This window comes from Gopherus flavomarginatus, chromosome 7 (assembly GCF_025201925.1).
Source record: "Gopherus flavomarginatus isolate rGopFla2 chromosome 7, rGopFla2.mat.asm, whole genome shotgun sequence".
Taxonomy (NCBI): Eukaryota; Metazoa; Chordata; order Testudines; family Testudinidae; genus Gopherus; species Gopherus flavomarginatus.
In genome coordinates, this window is record NC_066623.1 from 112,245,533 (window position 1) to 112,262,951 (window position 17,419).

Here is a 17,419-nt window from a genome sequence, read left to right on the forward strand (position 1 = left end):
AGTGCAGGCAGTACAGAATCTTCTTTAGACATGAAGGGAGTGGGGGCTGATCAAGCTCAGCCCCCAGTTGGTATGATGAAGACGGTTACCAGCCGTTCTGTACCATCTGCCGGGAATGACCAGGAGTCATTCCTATTTTTACCCAGGTGCCCCCAGCCAACCTCACCGAGGCCAGCCAGGAGAGCTCACAGGATGATGAGGATGGCTACCAGTCCTACTGCACTGTACCGTCTGCCGCTGGGGAAGGGAGGGGAAAGGATGCTGCTGTTCAGTGCCTCAGCACCGCGTCTACCAGCAGCATGCAGTAGACATACGGTGACATTGAAAAAAGTCAAGAAATGATTTTTTTCCCTTTTCTTTCACGGGGGGAGGGGGGTAAATTGACGACATATACTCTGAACCACCCCGGACAATGTGTTTGACCCTACAGGCATTGGGAGCTCAGCCAAGAATGCTAATGCTTTTTGGAGACTGCAGGGACTGTGGGATAGCTGGAGTCCTCAGTACCCCCTCCCTCCCTCCATGAGCGTCCATTTGATTCTTTGGCTTTCCGTTACGCTTGTCACACAGCACTGTGCTGTGGACTCTGTCTATCATAGCCTGGAGATTTTTTCGAATACTTTGTCATTTCATCTTCTGTAACAGAGCTGTGATAGAACAGATTTGTCTCCCCATACTGCGATCAGATCCAGTATCTCCCGTACGGTCCATGCTGGAGCTCTTTTTGGATTTGGGACTCCATCGCCACCCATGCTGATCGGAGCTCCACACTGGGCAAACAGGAAATGCAATTCAAAAGTTCGCGGGGCTTTTCCTGTCTACCTGGCCAGTGCTTCTGAGTTCAGATTGCTTTCCAGAGCGGTCACAATGGTGCACTGTGGGATACCGCCCGGAGGCCAATACCATCGATTTGCAGCCACACTAACCTTAATCCGACATGGCAATACCGATTTCAGCGCTACTCCTCTCGTTGGGGAGGAGTACAGAAATCGGTTTAAAGAGCCCTTTATATCGATATAAAGGGCCTCGTTGTATGGACGGGTGCAGGGTTAACACTGCTAAATTTGGTTTAAACGTGTACTGTAGACCAGGACTCAGACTCACCAGCATTTTATTAACAGTCCCGCTGCACATTCAGGTTCCGTTTATTAATGGCTTATAAAGAGTTAATCAAGAATGACTTGTCGTTATCAGCATGTTTCAGACCGGAGTAGTATGTAAGCAGCTCAGCGGCAGCTGCTATCAATGCTTATAATGCATAACAATTGGCCTGCCGGACTCCTTAACAATCGCAGAACCAGTTACAAAACCCCTTTAAGCTATGCACCAGTGGGCCTTGATTACCCACTTCGGTGGGAGAATAAGTGGAGAGAGAGCTGATGGATGGGTAATATCATCCCTCTGGAGCTGGTGGTGCGGGGGAGGGGTCATTCCTGGCTCTTCTACAGACTGCCCGGGTGACCTTGGGCAAGACACTTAGCCACTCTGTGCCTCAGTTTCCCTACTGTAGAATGGGGATAACCGCTCTGCCCTGCCTCACAGGGGGGCTGCCAAGACAGATGCGTTGAGACTGGGAGGTGTCTGAGGAGAGCGTGCTTGTAAGGAGCTAAAATGCTAACCATCAATTTCAGCCGAAGTGCATCCAGGTTGGAGAGCTGCCCTTTAAACTGCCTTCTTCCGCACACGGGGCAGTGCAAGTCATGTGGGAAGCATGCGGGATCCAGCGTGAAGACATGTGAGCTGCACCAGCTCCACATGTGAAGCCTTTGTGGGAAAAGGCTCTGGGATACGCTCAGTGTACAGCTTGTGGGAGACCTGGTGGAGGCTGGAGCTTTGGACCTCGCAGAAGGGCAATGAACCGGTGGCTTTTATCCTCTTCGGACCCAGCTGGACTTTGAGAAGGTCCTCATGAGGGGGTTTCCAGACTGTGGGATTCCACCCTCAAAGGGCCGACCTTTGGGGTTTCTTTATGGGGCCCACGCGTCCCCTAGCCCGCGTGTACTGTGGGAATGGGACTTGACTAGCTGAATGGCCTGGCGGGCATGGCCTAGTGGTCTTAGTGGAAGCCAGGGGGGTCCAGAATTCCTGCGCCATCTCTTGCACTGCCTCGCTCTGCGGCCATGGATGCCCAAGTCTCCCAGTCCCTGAGCAACCAGAACGCCCAGGCCCAACTCAGTCTGCTCATGTCAGGGCTTCCTCGCTCTCCCAGCCTGTGAAATGGGGGCACCAGAGCTGCCTTAGCACCTGGGGGAGGCTGTGGCGATCCGGGGCTGCTGTCTGTAAATGGCTTCGAAGACGTAAAAGGCTGTTTGTGGGCCAATTGACTGGGGTGTTCCTATCCATCCTTGTAGTATCTAGGCACTGAGCACAGGGTTGTTACAGTACCGCTAAAGATGTTAGGCCAGCACCTTGCGACCATATCCTTTCCCTGAAGCCGATAGGAATGTGACCCCAAGAAAGCGCTCTTTGAGCCGGGGTGATGGGAGGTGTACATAGCCGTGTATTAGAGAGAGGGCTGGAGAGGGTCCTGTGTCCCAGCTGCATCCAAAACTACAGATCAAAGCCACTGATGTGTCCTCTTAGGGTTGGTTATGTCTACACTGCACAGTTAACCTGGCTCCTACCTGGGTTTTAACCTTCACCTCCCCGTACCGTCCACACGCACACACCGACCTCTGAGCTGGGTTTGGAGGTGCTCTAAGCCCAGGATAGCTGACCCTGCTGGAGGACGGGTTAGAGTCCCGTCTCTGCTTTAACTCGGGCTGGAAATTGCCCACTTTGCAGTGAGGACAGGCTAAATCACTCCAGTGCTGGAAGTCCTCCAGTGCCTTCCCACAATTCCCCCCAAGGACAGACACATTCTCCCACAGTTGCCTGGGTAGGAATCCTAGAGCGTCTCAGCCCAAGGTGCCATGGGACATGCCCCCCACACACATGGGCGAGTGCAGAGAGAGTGAGGACATAGCAGAGCAGGAAGGGCTTTGCAATAGAGGATGCTCACACCTGGGCTTGACTAACCCCGGTGCTCAGATTGAGGGGCCACCCACCAGTGAGCATCCGCGCTGCGTTGGAGATCTGGGTTTACAGTCGCTGTGCCCGGGTCTTACAGGCATGCTGACATGTCCATTCTGCGCTATGCAGACTTTCTGATGCAACACTGTGGCTCGAGTTGTGTCCACACTGCAAAATGACAGGGCTTGACCCTGAGTCACAGTGAGACTTCGGTTTTGACCCATCCCTCCCAGCACGGTCCCAGGATGTAGGTCCTGAGTGCCTGCTGTCCCAAGTCAGAATGACTTGTGTGTGGACGGAAAGGAGGCTGTGGGCTCAGACCGGAGTCAGGCTTAATGTGCAGTGTGGACGTCCCCTGGTACACTCATGAAAGTGCCGTTGCTTTGCTGGTGGGAGGAGTCCTACTGAACAGTCCCGCTGGTGCTGAGGAAGTGAGGCCGCCCTACAGCTGGGTTCGGTGAAGTGGCTTGACCCTGGCCTCTGTGAGGAGTAGGGATTCCGCAGGTTAACAGAGGAGCCTTTCAGTCTGTGTGCATGCACTAGCCAACTTCCCTGTTCCATTTAACTCAGGCAGCTGCTAAAGCAAACACCCTCCCCTGGAGTTTCTGTTCCCAGCATTGTCACATAGGACCCCCCCTCTGGAACCTGCTGAGGGGAAATACAGAAGCAAGATAAAGTTCCTTGTCGTTTGTGATCTCTGACTCGCAAGCATTTGGGGGTAGAATGAGCCAGGTTTCCTTAGGAGCCTAAGCTATTTAGCAGTGCAAACGGACATATCTTGTGCTAGCAGTGCATCTGCCCAGCAATGCAGCGGGTCCATGGGCTGGGAGGAGAAGGCGGTGCGGGGCTAGAGCGAGTTCATGCAGGTGTCCCAGCAGAACCGGGGCCGGCCCATCTTTGCCTTCTTCTGTGGGGACAAGGATGACCAAGGCAGGAGCTGGTGCCCAGATTGTGTCACTGCTGAACCAGTTGTGTGGAGTGAATTAAATAGCCTGCCTGATGGATCTGTCCACTGCCTACTTCATCTACTGCCAAGTAGGAGACTGAGCCTACTGGAAAGACCCCAACAATGAGTTCAGAAAGATCTGAAACTAACTGCGGTGCCAGCGCTACTTAAATATGGGACACCTCAGTTGGTAGAAGAAGAATGTATTAACAGAGAGCTTGTGCACATGTTGTTTACTGAAGATTAACTTTTCTCTCTTCCTTAGTCAATCATTTATCTAGAAAGTAGATACCCATATCTTCAAGCTGCTGGTCATTTTCATTCAAAGGAGCCATCATGTATTGCCTTATCTCCATTGGCTGAGTGGCCAAAATAAATGCCATGAAACTGCTGGTACAGAGCATGGGAAGGGATCATAGAATCATAGAAGATTAGGGTTGGAAGAGACCTCAGGAGGTCATCTAGTCCAAAACCCCCTGCTCAAAGCAGGACCAATCCCCAACTAAATCATCTCAGCCAGGGCTTTGTCAAGCTGGGCCTTAAAAACCTCTAAGGATGGAGATTCTACCACCTCCCTCGGTAACCCATTCCAGTGCTTCACCACCCTCCTAGTGAAATAGTGTTTCCTAATATCCAACCTAGACCTCCTCCACTGCAACTTGAGACCATTGCTCCTTGTTCTGTCATCTGCCACCACTGAGAACAGCTGAGCTCCATCCTCTTTGGAACCCCCCTTCAGGTAGTTGAAGGCTGCTATCAAATCCCCCCTCAGTCTTCTCTTCTGCAGACTAAATAACCCCAGTGCCCTCAGCCTCTCCTCCTAAGTCATGTGCCCCAGCCCCCTGATCGTTTTTGTTGCCCTCCGCTGGACTCTCTCCAATTTGTCCACATCCCTTCTGTAGCGGGGGGGTCCAAAACTGGATGCAATACTCCAGGTGTGGCCTCACCACTGCTGAATAGAGGGGAATAATCACTTCTCTCGATCTTCTGGCAATGCTCCTACTAAATAATGCAGCCCAATATGCCGTTAGCCTTCTTGGAAACAAGGGCACACTGCTGACTTATATCCTGCTTCTCATCCACTGTAATCCTCAGGTCCTTTTCTGCAGAACTGCCGCTTAGCCAGTCAGTCCCCAGCCTGTAGCGGTGCGTAGGATTCTTCCTTCCTAAGTGCAGGACTCTGCACTTGTCCTTGTTGAACCTCATCAGGTTTCTTTTGGTCCAATCCTCTAATTTGTTTAAGCCACTCTGGACCCTACCCCTACCCTCCAGCGTATCTACCTCTCCCTCAAGTTTAGCGTCATCTGCAAACTTCCTGAGGGTGCAATTCATCCCATCATCTACATCACTGATAAAGCTGCTAAACAAAACCGGCCCCAGGACTGACCCTTGGGGCACTAAAAAACTGTAACTGATCCTTGTGCTGAATTAAACTCCTACTTACAACAACAACAGAAATAGCTCCTGTAGAGTGGGCAGTTCTGCATACGGACACTATGACTGTACGCACCCCCAGGGAGTAGAAGGACTAGAGCTGGCCATACTTTTTCGAACGAATAGTAAATTCACCAGAAAATGCAGTTTTGCGGCAACCGAAACTATTTGACAACGTGCGTCGAATTCAGCAAATAGTTTCAGTTTCAGCCAGGTAAAAAGCAGGTAAAAATGCTGAAATGGTTCATTTTGACATTTTCGGAGCGATTTGTTTCAAAATGAAATTGTGTTTCAAACTGGCATTTTGGCTAGAAAATGGCATTTCAAATCAACCCAAGTGAATTTCTTGGGAGGGAGGGGACGTTGTGTCAGCAAGAAAAAATGGGGAAAAAGTCAGTTTTAGTTAGAAACAAAATAATTTTCAGATTTTTCATTTCACCCACCAAACCAAAATATCAATTATTTGCTCAGCTCTAATCATCTATTCCCGGGGTCCCCAACGCGGTGCCCGCAGGCGCCATGGCGCCTGTGAGGGCGTCTAAGTATGCCTGCATACTGACCGGCGGACGAGCATCCACCGAAATGCTGCTGAATTTGGGTGGCGACGCCACTGGATGACGCCGCTTGCCACCAACAAGCAGCATCATCCAGAGGCGTCGCCGCCAAAATGCTGCCGAATTTCGGCAGCATTTCAGCGGATGCGCGTCCGCCACCATGGTCCTTCATCTGGCGACCGCCAGACAAAAAAGGTTGGGGACCACTGTTCTATTCCATAAACTCAGGGCTCTCCCACTTGAATTTAAGGGTAATCTCCTCTAGCTGGCAGCAGTATTAAGACCTTTATCCTCCCTTCAGGCCTCCAGCAACCAGGGGGCGACATTATCACAAGCACTGGAGCGGTGGCTACCTGTTCATTACCACTTCAGTCCAACAATGCTATGGGGAAGGGATCAAAGACAGACAGAGTAAAGATATAACACTCTCTCCATTCTACTAGTATCTTTGGAGGATGTTAAACAGCAGTTAAAAAGTTAGACCTTTTCAAATCTGTAGGTGCAGATAACTTGCATTCAAGAGTTTTAAAAGAGCTGACTGAGGAGCTTGCTGGACCATTGATGTTGATTTTCAATAAGTCTTGGATGACTGGGTTCCAGAAGACTGGGAGAAAGCTAATGTTGTGCCAATATTAGAAGGGGTAAACGGGGTGACCTGGATAATTCTATGTCTGTCAGTCTGACATTGACCACGAGCAAGATAATGGAGCAACCGAAATGGGACTTGATCAATAGAGATTAAAGGAGGGTGATATCATTCATGCCAATCAACATGGGTTTGTGTAAAGTAAATCCTGTCAAGCTAACTTGATATTTCTTTGATGAGATAAGTTTGGCTGATAAAGGAGTTGATGTAATATACTCGGACTTCTATAAAGCATTTGACTTGGTACTGCATTAAACAAGCACAAGGGACTCGGAGTGGCTCTCACAGCAGCGCTATGCAGGAACATTGCTTGGTACTGCACAAGGATATAAAATTAACCCGGCACACATTAAATGGATTAAAAACTGGCTAATTGATGGGTCTCCAACTGTAACTGTAAACTGGGAATCATCACTGAGTGGGTGTGTTTTTAGTGGGGTCCTGCAGGGATCCAATCTTAGCCCAACGCTCTTTCACATTTTTCTCAGTGACCTAGAAGAAAACATAAAACCATCACTGATCAAGTTTGCAGAGAATACAAAAACTGGGGCAGTGGCAAATAATGAAGAGGACAGGTCACTGATAAAGTGATCTGGGTCGCTTTCTTAGCTGGGCACAAGCAAACAATATGCATTGTAACATGGCTAAATGTAAATGGTGACATCCAGAAACAAAGAATGTAGGCCATGCTTACAGAATGGGGGACTCTATCCTGGGAAGCAGTAACTCTGGAAAAAGATTTGGGGGTCGTGGTGGATAATCAGCTGAACATGAGTTCTCAGTGCGACGCTGTGGCCAAAGGTGCTAATGTGATCCTTGGATGCATGAACGGGGAATCACAGCAGAGAGGTTATTTCACCTCTGTACTAGGCCTGGTGCAATCGCTGCTGAAATCCTGTGTCCAGTTCTAGTGTCCACAATTCAGGACAGATGTTGATAAATTGGAGAGGGGGTCAGAGAAGGACCATGAGAATGGTTAAAGGACTGGAAAACCAACCTGCCTGACTGCGATAACTCAAGGAGCTCGGTGTAGTTAGCTTCACAAAGAAAACAGTAAGGACTTGTTCACAATTTGCAAATACCTGTATAGGGAACAAATATTTAATGAGAGGCTCTTCACTCTAGCAGAGAAAGCTATCATTGGATCCAATGGCTGGAAGTTTAAGTGACACAAAATCAGACTGGAAATAAGGTGTAAATTTTAAACAGTGTGGGTAATTAGCCATTGGAACAGTTTACCAAGGGCTGTGGGGGATTCTCCACCACTGACAATTTTTCAAGGAAGATTGGATGGTTCTCTAAAAGCTCTGCTCTAGGAGTTATTCTGGGATGTTCTCTGGCCTGTGTTATACAAGGGGTCGGGCAAGCTGATCACAATGGTACCTGCTGGCTTTGGAATCTGTGAATCTATGCAAACACGAGCCCTCCCCTGTGTCGTCATTTGCTGCTGCTGGGAAATTAAAGGACTGTTTTGGTTTGGCTAGTCAAATCACAGGTAAAATGAGACCCTAGCCACTCTTGGTTCAGACGAGGTTGAGAAATTACTGTGAGTGTGAGTTCAACTGAGAAAAGTCGAGCTTGTGCACAAAAAGACTGCCCAGAGGAGGAGGATAAATAATTGCCACCTATTATTCCAGCATGAGGAGATCTGGTCAGAATAGCTGCTCAGAGCCGAGGGAGGCATAATTGCTACCTAGTCCGGGTCTCGTGGAAAGACAAAGATCTATTCACTACAGGTGCCCTACCCATCCCCCCATATGAGAGGGTTTCACTATACAGGGGATTTACAGGAATATAACAGGACTTGCTCTTCCCTAAGAGAGCGAGTGAGTAGAGAGAAACTGGGAGCCAGTGGCTCTGCAGAGAATGTTTTCGTCTAAATTGGCATGGGAGGAGGTTGTGTGACCCAGCGGGCAGGGAGTTGGACTAGGAGTCAGGAGATCTGGCTTCTGTTCCTAGCTCTGCCACTGGCTGCTGGGTGTCCTTGAGCCAATCACTTTATGAAAGTCCCCCTTCCCTTTGGCTGTCCCTGGCAAGCTCTTTGGGGAAGGGGCTGCCTCTCACCAGATGTGTCTGTAAAACGCCCAGCACCGCAGGGTGCCGGCTCTCAGGTGGACACCCCCGGATATTAGTAAAGAGACTGGTCCCCCCAGCCGCTTTCAGCACAGTGTCAGTTACACGGAGGCTGGAGGGTGATTCCCAGCTGGGATAGACACACGCACAGTAGCTCCAATTGAGCTAGCGCGCTAAAAACAGAAGTGTCGCCACGGTGAGGCAGGCAGCAGGGCAGGTCCTGGGTAGGGTGTACATGGGGCGGGTAGCGCATCACCCTGCTTCTGTTTATAGCATGCTAACTCAATCCAAGCGACATCCGTGTGAGATGGAAATTACACCTCTAGCTCAAGCAGACGTGGACCCTTCGACTCTGCAGGGCTCGGCGTGGCCATCAGCCAGATGGCTGGCACAGGTCTGTGTTGTTACGTGCTGGCTGACTCATTCCATGAGGAGAGGTGCTTTCCTATGGAAGAAGAACTCTGAGGACTTAAATCTCTCCTGGCCCCATCTGTGAGATGGGGAGAATAACACCTTGTCTGCCAGGGGCCTGGAATGGCTTATTTGTACAGTGCTTAGAGATCCTCAGCTCAAAAGGGCTTTGCAAGCGCAGCATATTTTAAATGTTGATCTTTAATTGCCCCCTAGGAAGCGTTCGTGCTGCAACACAAACAGATGCCACAATAGTGTCTTAAGAAGGGCAGGGAGGAAAAACCCAGCAATTTCCTTGTCTCTCTCGCTTGCTCATTGGGTCTCGCACCTCTGCCCTTTGGGGAGGCACTAGGAGCTGAGAGTTAACAAGCTTTGCAACAAACCCTGGCCTCCTAGACAGCCTCTGTTAAGATGGGCGAAAAATGCCTCCTTTGTTCAGAGCTCTCATCAGAGAGTCCAGTCTCTGTCTTTAAACACCTCTGCCTAGCTTGTCTCCTGCCGTGAAAACGGACAGTGACAAATGGCATTAGACCAAAGCAGAGCAATATGCCCATAATGGCTCGGAAAAGCCAGAGAGGTTCTCTTTGACTGCGTTTGCCAGGTCTGCTCCCAGGTCTTTGGGTGTACGCAGAGCCCCACAGAACCGTTAACTGCGTCTCCACATGGTGTCGGTGTTCAGATTCAAACTTCAGGGGGTTCAGCTCCTGGGTTTTCATGATACAAATGTGGGATAGTTGGGAAGCAGGGGTCAAGGCCCAGAGTCAATGTTCCTCCAAGTTGTGATGTGCTCAGGGCTGGGGTCTTGGATGGGGTTTAGCACCTGAGTCCCCACTTGTGTGGAACATCCAGTCCCCTGATTTGCAGACCCATGGGATGCTTCTCATACCCCCAAACAGAGCAGCACGGGAACCGGAATGTCCATTTCACTGGAAGTTCCAACATTTTAATGTTTGTTTTTTGTCGTGGAACAAAGTGTCAAATTTCAGAAGTTTTCCGTGAAGTGAATTTGGGGGGTGGGGGAAAGTGAATTTGTGGGGGGAAGGGAAGTGAATTTGTGGGCGGGGAGAAGTGCCATTTCAGGTCATTCAAAACGTTTGGTTTCAACTTTGTAAATTTTATATTATACTGTTGCTTCTTTTTGACCTGAGCAGCTAGTCAGAGTTCAGGGCCCTGGGGATGTTCCAGCTGGAAATAGAAACTGATGGCGGCTGGGATTTTCTTGGACGCAGTCTTGTTTATTTACAAGGCAGGAACAAAACTCTGTCTCTGAACGTAGAAGAACCCAAGAACAAAAGGAGCAATTTCTGAGCTAACATCTCCCATAGTTTTTTAGTCAACATCAGACCCAAAAATGCTGCCTGGCTTTTTCCAAGGTCACACTGCGCTTACCGGCTGCTGCTTGGCTTTCTTGTCTCTCCATCTCTCTGTTCTTATCTGTTCCCAGCTCTCTCTCTCTCTCTCACACACACACTCACTCACTCTCTCTCTCTCTCCCTACCCAAAACAAAGCTCGGTCGAAAGCTCCTGGATGGGTTCACCTACACCTTTTGTTTTAGATGGGGGCATATGCTGACAGTGATGTTAATGCATTCAAGGAAGTGGGTATTCACCCGCGAAAGCTCATGCTCCAAAATGTCTGTTAGTCTATAAGGTGCCACAGGACGCTTTGCTGCTTTTAATTAAAGGGTGAATTCACACCTATAAATCTCAATGTGATTTTAATTCAACTCATAACAAGGTTGTTCACAGCTTGTAACAAATTTATAAATGATAATAAATAAGAAAAATACATTGCCAAAGGAAAAATCATAGAATCATAGAAGATTAGGGTTGGAAGGGACCTCAGGAGATCATCTAGTCCAACCCCCTGCTCAAAGCAGGACCAATCCCCAACTAAATCATCCCAGCCAGGGCTTTGTCAAGCTGGGCCTTAAAAACCTCTCAGGGAGGAGATTCCACCACCTCCCTAGGGAACCCGTTCCAGTGCTTCACCACCCTCCTAGTGAAATAGTGTTTCCTAATATCCAACCTAGACCTCCCCCAGTGCAAATTGAGACCATTGCTCCTTGTTCTGTCATCTGCTGCCACTGAGAACGGCCGAGCTCCATCCTCTTTGGAACCCACTTTCAGGTAGTTGAAAGCAGCTATCAAATCCCCCCTCACTCTGTCTAGAAGAGCAGCAGAAAGAGCTGGGAAGGATCAGAGGACTCGGGTACAGATGTCCTGGGGAGAAACTGGGTTTTATACGCCGGCTCCAGCCCAATTGCAAATACTCGTCACCAGTGGTGCCCTAAACAGTTACCGCCATCCAGTGCATCCAGATGCAGAGTTTCTGCTTGCAGATCTGTGCACTAAGATGGCAACAGAAGCACTGCTAAGGGTTATTACCATGGCATTTGTAGCTGGTACATTTCCATTTCTTCCGATCATCATAATCCTAGGGAAAATCACCGTGATATGCCCCAGCCTTTTGCTTCTGGGAATGCAGCACAGACCCAGCATATGCCTTGCTCTGTGTCACACTTGGCCAAGGCAGGCTGCTGCCCCAGGCTGACTTCGTTACGAATCTGTTTTCTCAGGGACCTAGCCACTGGGTTTGAACCTGCTGTTCCCCCGGGGGAGTTGCTCCGAGGTTCACGGTCAGGCTTGTGGTCAGCACTGACTATGAGGTAGTGTCTCCAATTGCTGGGTTAGAGGTTTCACTTCTGGCATTATTCAGCGTGGTTTTCTATCTGGTCACGAAGCCAAGTGTGAAGTGAAGGCCTCTTTTGTCTCCTGTAAATAAGGGACCAACCAGGGTTTTCTTTCAAGTGCCACACAGTGGCCCTGTACAGAAGAAGCCAGTATGGGGCACTCGCATCACTGACCAAAATGTGACCTGGAGCCGAGACCAAAACTTTGTCGAGGCTCAGTGAAAGTAAGGGTCACCTCTCCCCATTGTATAAGGTGAAGATTGGAGGACTAGTGCTGCAGATGACTGGGTCGGCTGCCTGCCATCCTGAGGCCAGGAAAACACCAGCTACAGAGGATTAGTGTTTGCATAGGAACTGAAGTCCCAGGCCCAGCCGGTGAGCAGCCTGAAGGGCTGGATCTCAGTACCCCTCTTGGGGAATGAACAGCAGGCCAAGCTGTGGGTTCGACTTCCACAGCACAACAGGGTACGAGAGGCCCAGGGGAGCTCCTGACTCTAGTTAGGGGCCAGTTTATGGATAATTCCACCTCGGGTTAGGCTGGGGTTCCTTGGTCTTTGTAGTAACCCCTTTTGTGAGTCTTTCGAGCTCCGCTCATTTCTATATTTTCCTGCTCACATCTGAACATAACCCTCTCCCATTGCAACTGCCCTTAATCTTTGTATCTGCCCCTGGAAGCCTCTGAAGAGAGGTCCAGAAAGAGGAGCCGCCAGGAGCGGCAGAAGGTCCCTAAAAGTGTGTGTGGGGCTGGCCCCCTGACCTCCCCCTGCCCCGTTCCAGTACCTCTGTGATTTGTAGCCCCAGGGCTCAATTGACACTGGTTTGACATCCCCTCAGCTCCACTGAGCTCAGCAGAGTCACTCCTGATTTGCATCAGGCTACGTGTAGCAGAGTCAGGCCCTAATGCCTAAACAAGGGTCATTTGATGTAAGGGGATAATCACAACTATTTAGTTCTCTACTGAGCGAGCCATCCCCAGTGTGCATTGTGTTGGGCTCTCTGGGCGGGAGTTAAAGCTGTCCCCAGTTGATTTACTGCCTTATTTTCAGGCCAGGTTTTAGACAGACAAATTGACACCCATACAATGAGTCCTGTGGCATGTTAAGTTTCCTGCATGAACAATTTTTGTGTCCCCCCCCCACACACCCCATCGCGGGTCTTTGTCGCACAACGGGGCCTTGGCAGGTTCAGAGGTACAAGTGGCCCCTCTACCAGCCTGTACACAAATCTGGTAGCTCCCAAGAGCTGCAGAGGCCAGTGAAGGCTGCGTCCGGGGAAAACTGGCATTCTTTACTAGTGTAACGCCAACCCCGTGCTCCGCACTACCCGATCGTTACAGTCCCTGCCATGAATCTCAGCCAGGAAGTGGAGGAGCTGGGGTTGCATCAGGAAGCCCCTTTTGGAGTATAATTTGGTGGTGGTATATTGACGTCTAGTGAGCATCATGGAACAAGGGTGGAGGTTGGGTGAACTCTAACGGGGACGTTCTGTGCAGGGACAGGAGACGGGAGTGGGGGAAGGACACAAATGGACACGAGAGGTGGGGGTGTTGGCAGAGCGGTGTTAGCGGGCAGCAGGAGCTTTGTCTGGTGTGATCCTGGGGGCAGGGTAAGTTTTGTTGTGTGGATAGTGCCGGACGTGTGACTCTTGTGCAGAGCACAGTGCTCATTTCTGGGTTAGTTCCTTGTCTACACTCGCACAGCTTTGCTAATAGAGTCACACCAGTGTAGCTACACCAGCAAACCCTCCTAGTGGAGACACAGTTTGTACCAGCAAGAGAGTTCCCTTGTCATTATAGCTTATACCATTTCCCCAGACAAAATAAGCTACACTCTCAAATGGTCTTTGTCTGGTAGAACTGCACCTACACTAGAGATTTGGCCAGCATGGCTGCCAGCTAGGATGGTGGGGTAGTTATGGCATAGACCAGCATCATGCCATATATCTGTGGATGGCTCTCCTGCGAATACAGCAAAGGCCTTTGTCAAGGATGATGGGGGAAAGTCAAGGGCACTGCACACCCCTAGGAGCACAGCACACCACAGCAGCTGGCTTTCTGCTGGGACCCTCAGAAGAATCTCCATTCACAGTGGAGTCACCAGCGTCAAAGGGTTTCAGCCGGACCTTGCCTTTACTCACGCTGCCATGCATGAAGTGAGAAACTTGCCGTGACTTTTATCCAAAATGGTCAAGTGTTTCCAGTTGTCCTTATCTGCTATAACTCAGGTAGACTGACAGGACAAAGGGAGTGTACTTCAGTGGTTAGAGCAGAGGACTTGGAGACAGGACTCCCGTGGTTCCTTTCTTGGTCTGTGAACTTGGGTCAAGTCACTTTAACCACTCTGGGCCTCAGTTTCCCCACTGGCAAAACCGAGGCTTTTGGCCAAAGAGCGCTGTAACGGGTTGGGACTCACCACCCGCGGCGCTTCCTGCTGGTGACTCTGGGAATTAGCTTGATTCCAGTGGAGCGCCCCCTCCTGGTGGTGTCCCGTCCATTGTTCTACCCTCTGCTCTCCGCTGCTGTCGCTGGACCCGCATTGCTCCCTGCTCGATGGTGTCCTCTTCGAGGCCACTGCCCTCTGGCAGTGTCCCTTAGTCCATCTGGACCCCCTTCTGGGGATCGGTGATCAGCAGTCCTCCACTCCAGCCACCATGTGCAACCACATACCCCAATGTCTAATCCCTCTTGTCAGGGATTGGGCGTAGTCTATAATGGCCGCTCCCTACGGCCAATGGCTGGTTGTACTGCAAGGAGGAAGGGGGGACCCAGGCCCGCCCTCTACTCTGGGTCCCGGCCCAGGGACCCTCTGGCGTCAGCCTCGCTGTCCTCTTTCTTTCCCCTCCTTTGTCTGTTTCCCTGGGCCACTTCCCCTACAGCCCCTTGCACCCGCTAGGCCCTTCTCTTCAGGGCCTGCAGCCTGGCGGCTATGGGCTAGAGGCTTCAAGCCTTCCTGAGCCTGCCCAGCGCTGCGCTGTCCGCGGTGCTAGTCTCCCCCTTGGAGACTGACCTTCCCCTGTCGAAGGCCTGGGACAGACTGACCGCTCCTGCTCTGGGCAGCCTTTATATATGGGTGAGCCTGGCCCTGATTGGTTCCCTCCAATCTGGGCCCTGACTGGCTCCCCATAAGCCCTTTTCTGATTGGCTCCCGGGCTGCGCAGGCGCCATGGCCAGCCACAGCCCATCCTCCCAGGGAGTGGGGGAGTCCGCCCCGCTACAGCGCACAACGGAGACGAAATCAGCGTTCGGTGTACGTGAGTTGTTGGTGCAAAGACTCACCGGGAGGGGCCCAGTGCATCCTGTGTGTCAGTCTGTGGGGCTGAACGGAGTCCCGCCAGCGGTAAATGTTCGCTGGAAACACGGCACATTCCAAATATCTGCTGGGTGTTTTCCCTCAAAACACAGAAACGCTCGTCCCAGCGCCTGGGATGCGGCGTCCGTGCTGACACTTAACCCAGCGAATTAGCAGAGGCCTCAGTCTGTGGTGCTAAGAATTACCAGGAGTTATTAATACCTCCCAGGCTCACAATCATCGCTGATCTTTCCCAGTCACCTTGGCCCGCACTCATGTAAACAGCTGTCACGATGGCCCCGCCAGCCCGGCCTCTGGCACGCAGTGCGTTGGAGAGGGTGTCTGAGCAACTGCGGGTTTCTAAGCAGCTGGATGACACGATGACCCAGGTCTGAACGCAAAAGCCAGCCCCAAGCCACGGGGGAGAGGGGCCTTGGCAGCCATCCAGGGACCCGTGCAAAGGAGTTCCAGGCTGGGAAGGGAGCAAAGCTTCCCAGGCAGCCGGTCAGCAGGACAGGCTGCTCTCTTTTAGGGGTGGCTCTGGCACCTGTTGGGAAATGCAGCAGAGCGTTGCTGCTATTGATCCTGCTAGGATGCCCATGGAGCTTGAATGAAACGTGTCTGTCTCCAGCTGGACAGGACGGAGCCCTCCCCTAGCCGGCAGCCCCTGCAGCATGAGGCTCACTTTGATGGGAGATTTCGGCTAGTGGACCCAAGCAGTTCTGTAGCCTCTGGCTCCGTCCACCGCCTTTGCAAGGTAGTTCAGAGATGGCCCAGGAAGCAGAATCCTCTCTGCACAAACATCACCCCCGCTCTGCTGCCACCGAGGACTGCTACAGCCCCTGGTCGAAGGCTTTCTGAGCCGTTCCGCTGGCTGCTAAGCCTGCCCCGGAGCACTTTGGACTGTGATCCAGTTTGGTCCCTGAGCAAGGCCGGGACTCGCCAGCAGAACCAGTGGGGAAAATGTCCACAAACGCAGTTCGGTCAAACCTGAAACTGATCAGGACGTTGCATCGATTTCAGTAACATTTCAGTTTGGATAAAAACTGGGGAAAGGAGCATTCGGACAGGGTCCAAACAGGCCAGTTCAGCACTGTCCGAATGAACCGTTTAGATGTCTCGGTTTGAAACAACTCTTGGTTCCGTGTTTGCTGTATTACATACGATGAAAAGCCAAAAAGCCAAATCAGCACACAACATTTTATTTATTTATTTATTATTTGTTTTGGTCAAAACAAAACATTTTGATTAACCCGATTTTCCCTCTGTGATAGACCCAGGCCAGTTGGGAACAACAGAGTAGTGGAAGGGAGATATACTGGCCACTGGCTGAGCAGTTTTCTGTTCCCTGAGTGACCAGAGCTGGGGCTGCTCCAGGCTAATGAGAACACCTGACTCCAATGAACCTGCTAAGAGTCAGTTGAGGCTGTTAAGCAGCTGACTCTAATTAAGGCCTCCCTGATGCTATAAAAGGGCTCACTCCAGTCAGGTCAAAGGGAGCAGGGAGCCAGAAGAGAGGAAGTGCATGTGAGGAGCTGGGAGCAAGAGGTGTGCAAGAAGCTGAGTGAGTAGGCATAGTGCTGGAGGACTGGGAAGTATAAGCATTATCAGACACTAGGAGGAAGGTCCTGTGGTGAGGATAAAGAAGGTGTTGGGAGGAGGCCATGGGGAAGTAGCCCAGGGAGTTGTAGCTGTCGCGCAACTGTACCAGGGGGCATTCTAGACAGCTGCAATCCACAGGGCCCTGGGCTGGAACCCGGAGTAGAGGGCGAGCCCGGGTTCCCCCCAAACCTCCCAACTCCTGATCAAACACAGGAGGAATTGACCTGGACTATGGCTTCTACCAGAGGGGAAGGTCTCTGGGCTGTTTCCTGACCCACAGGGTGAATCTGTGAGGCAAGCAAGGTAGAGGAGGAACTTTGTCACACCCCTCCTCCAGCAAGCTCCCCTGGCCAGAGCTTGGCTGGGAGATCTCCAAGGAAAACCCACAATGCAGGAGTTCTAGGAATTTATTTTTCGGTTGCTCTTTCCTCAGAACAAGCGGTGAAGCAATGTCCCTGCATAGTGCTGCTGTGAGGGCCACTCTGAGTCCCTTGTTCTTGTTAAAAGAGCCTGCCGGACTTGTCCCAGCACTGACACCAGCATCCCAGACAAATTCCGTTCACTTTGTGTATTTATACACTGCCGTGCCCAACTCCAGAGGCAGCTGCATTTCAGTGATTCCTGCGTGTGTCATTTGTAGTGATTTGGGAGGATGTCTCTGTTATTAAAGCCCAATGCACAAATCAATCCAAACTTCTGAGCCATTCAATTCAAAACTCAATTTCAGCGTGTAACACCCTGGTGGTAATTGAGCACCTCCT

General features: G+C 51.0%; 1 protein-coding gene and 1 pseudogene across 1 annotated transcript in view; both read left to right on the forward strand.

The window, feature by feature from the left end:
• Positions 1-17,419, forward strand: part of PIK3R3 (phosphoinositide-3-kinase regulatory subunit 3) — a 358,799-nt gene that overhangs the window by 134,334 nt on the left and 207,046 nt on the right. The window lies entirely within an intron of this gene.
• On the forward strand, positions 3,831-4,205 carry LOC127055171 (thioredoxin domain-containing protein 17-like; annotated as a pseudogene).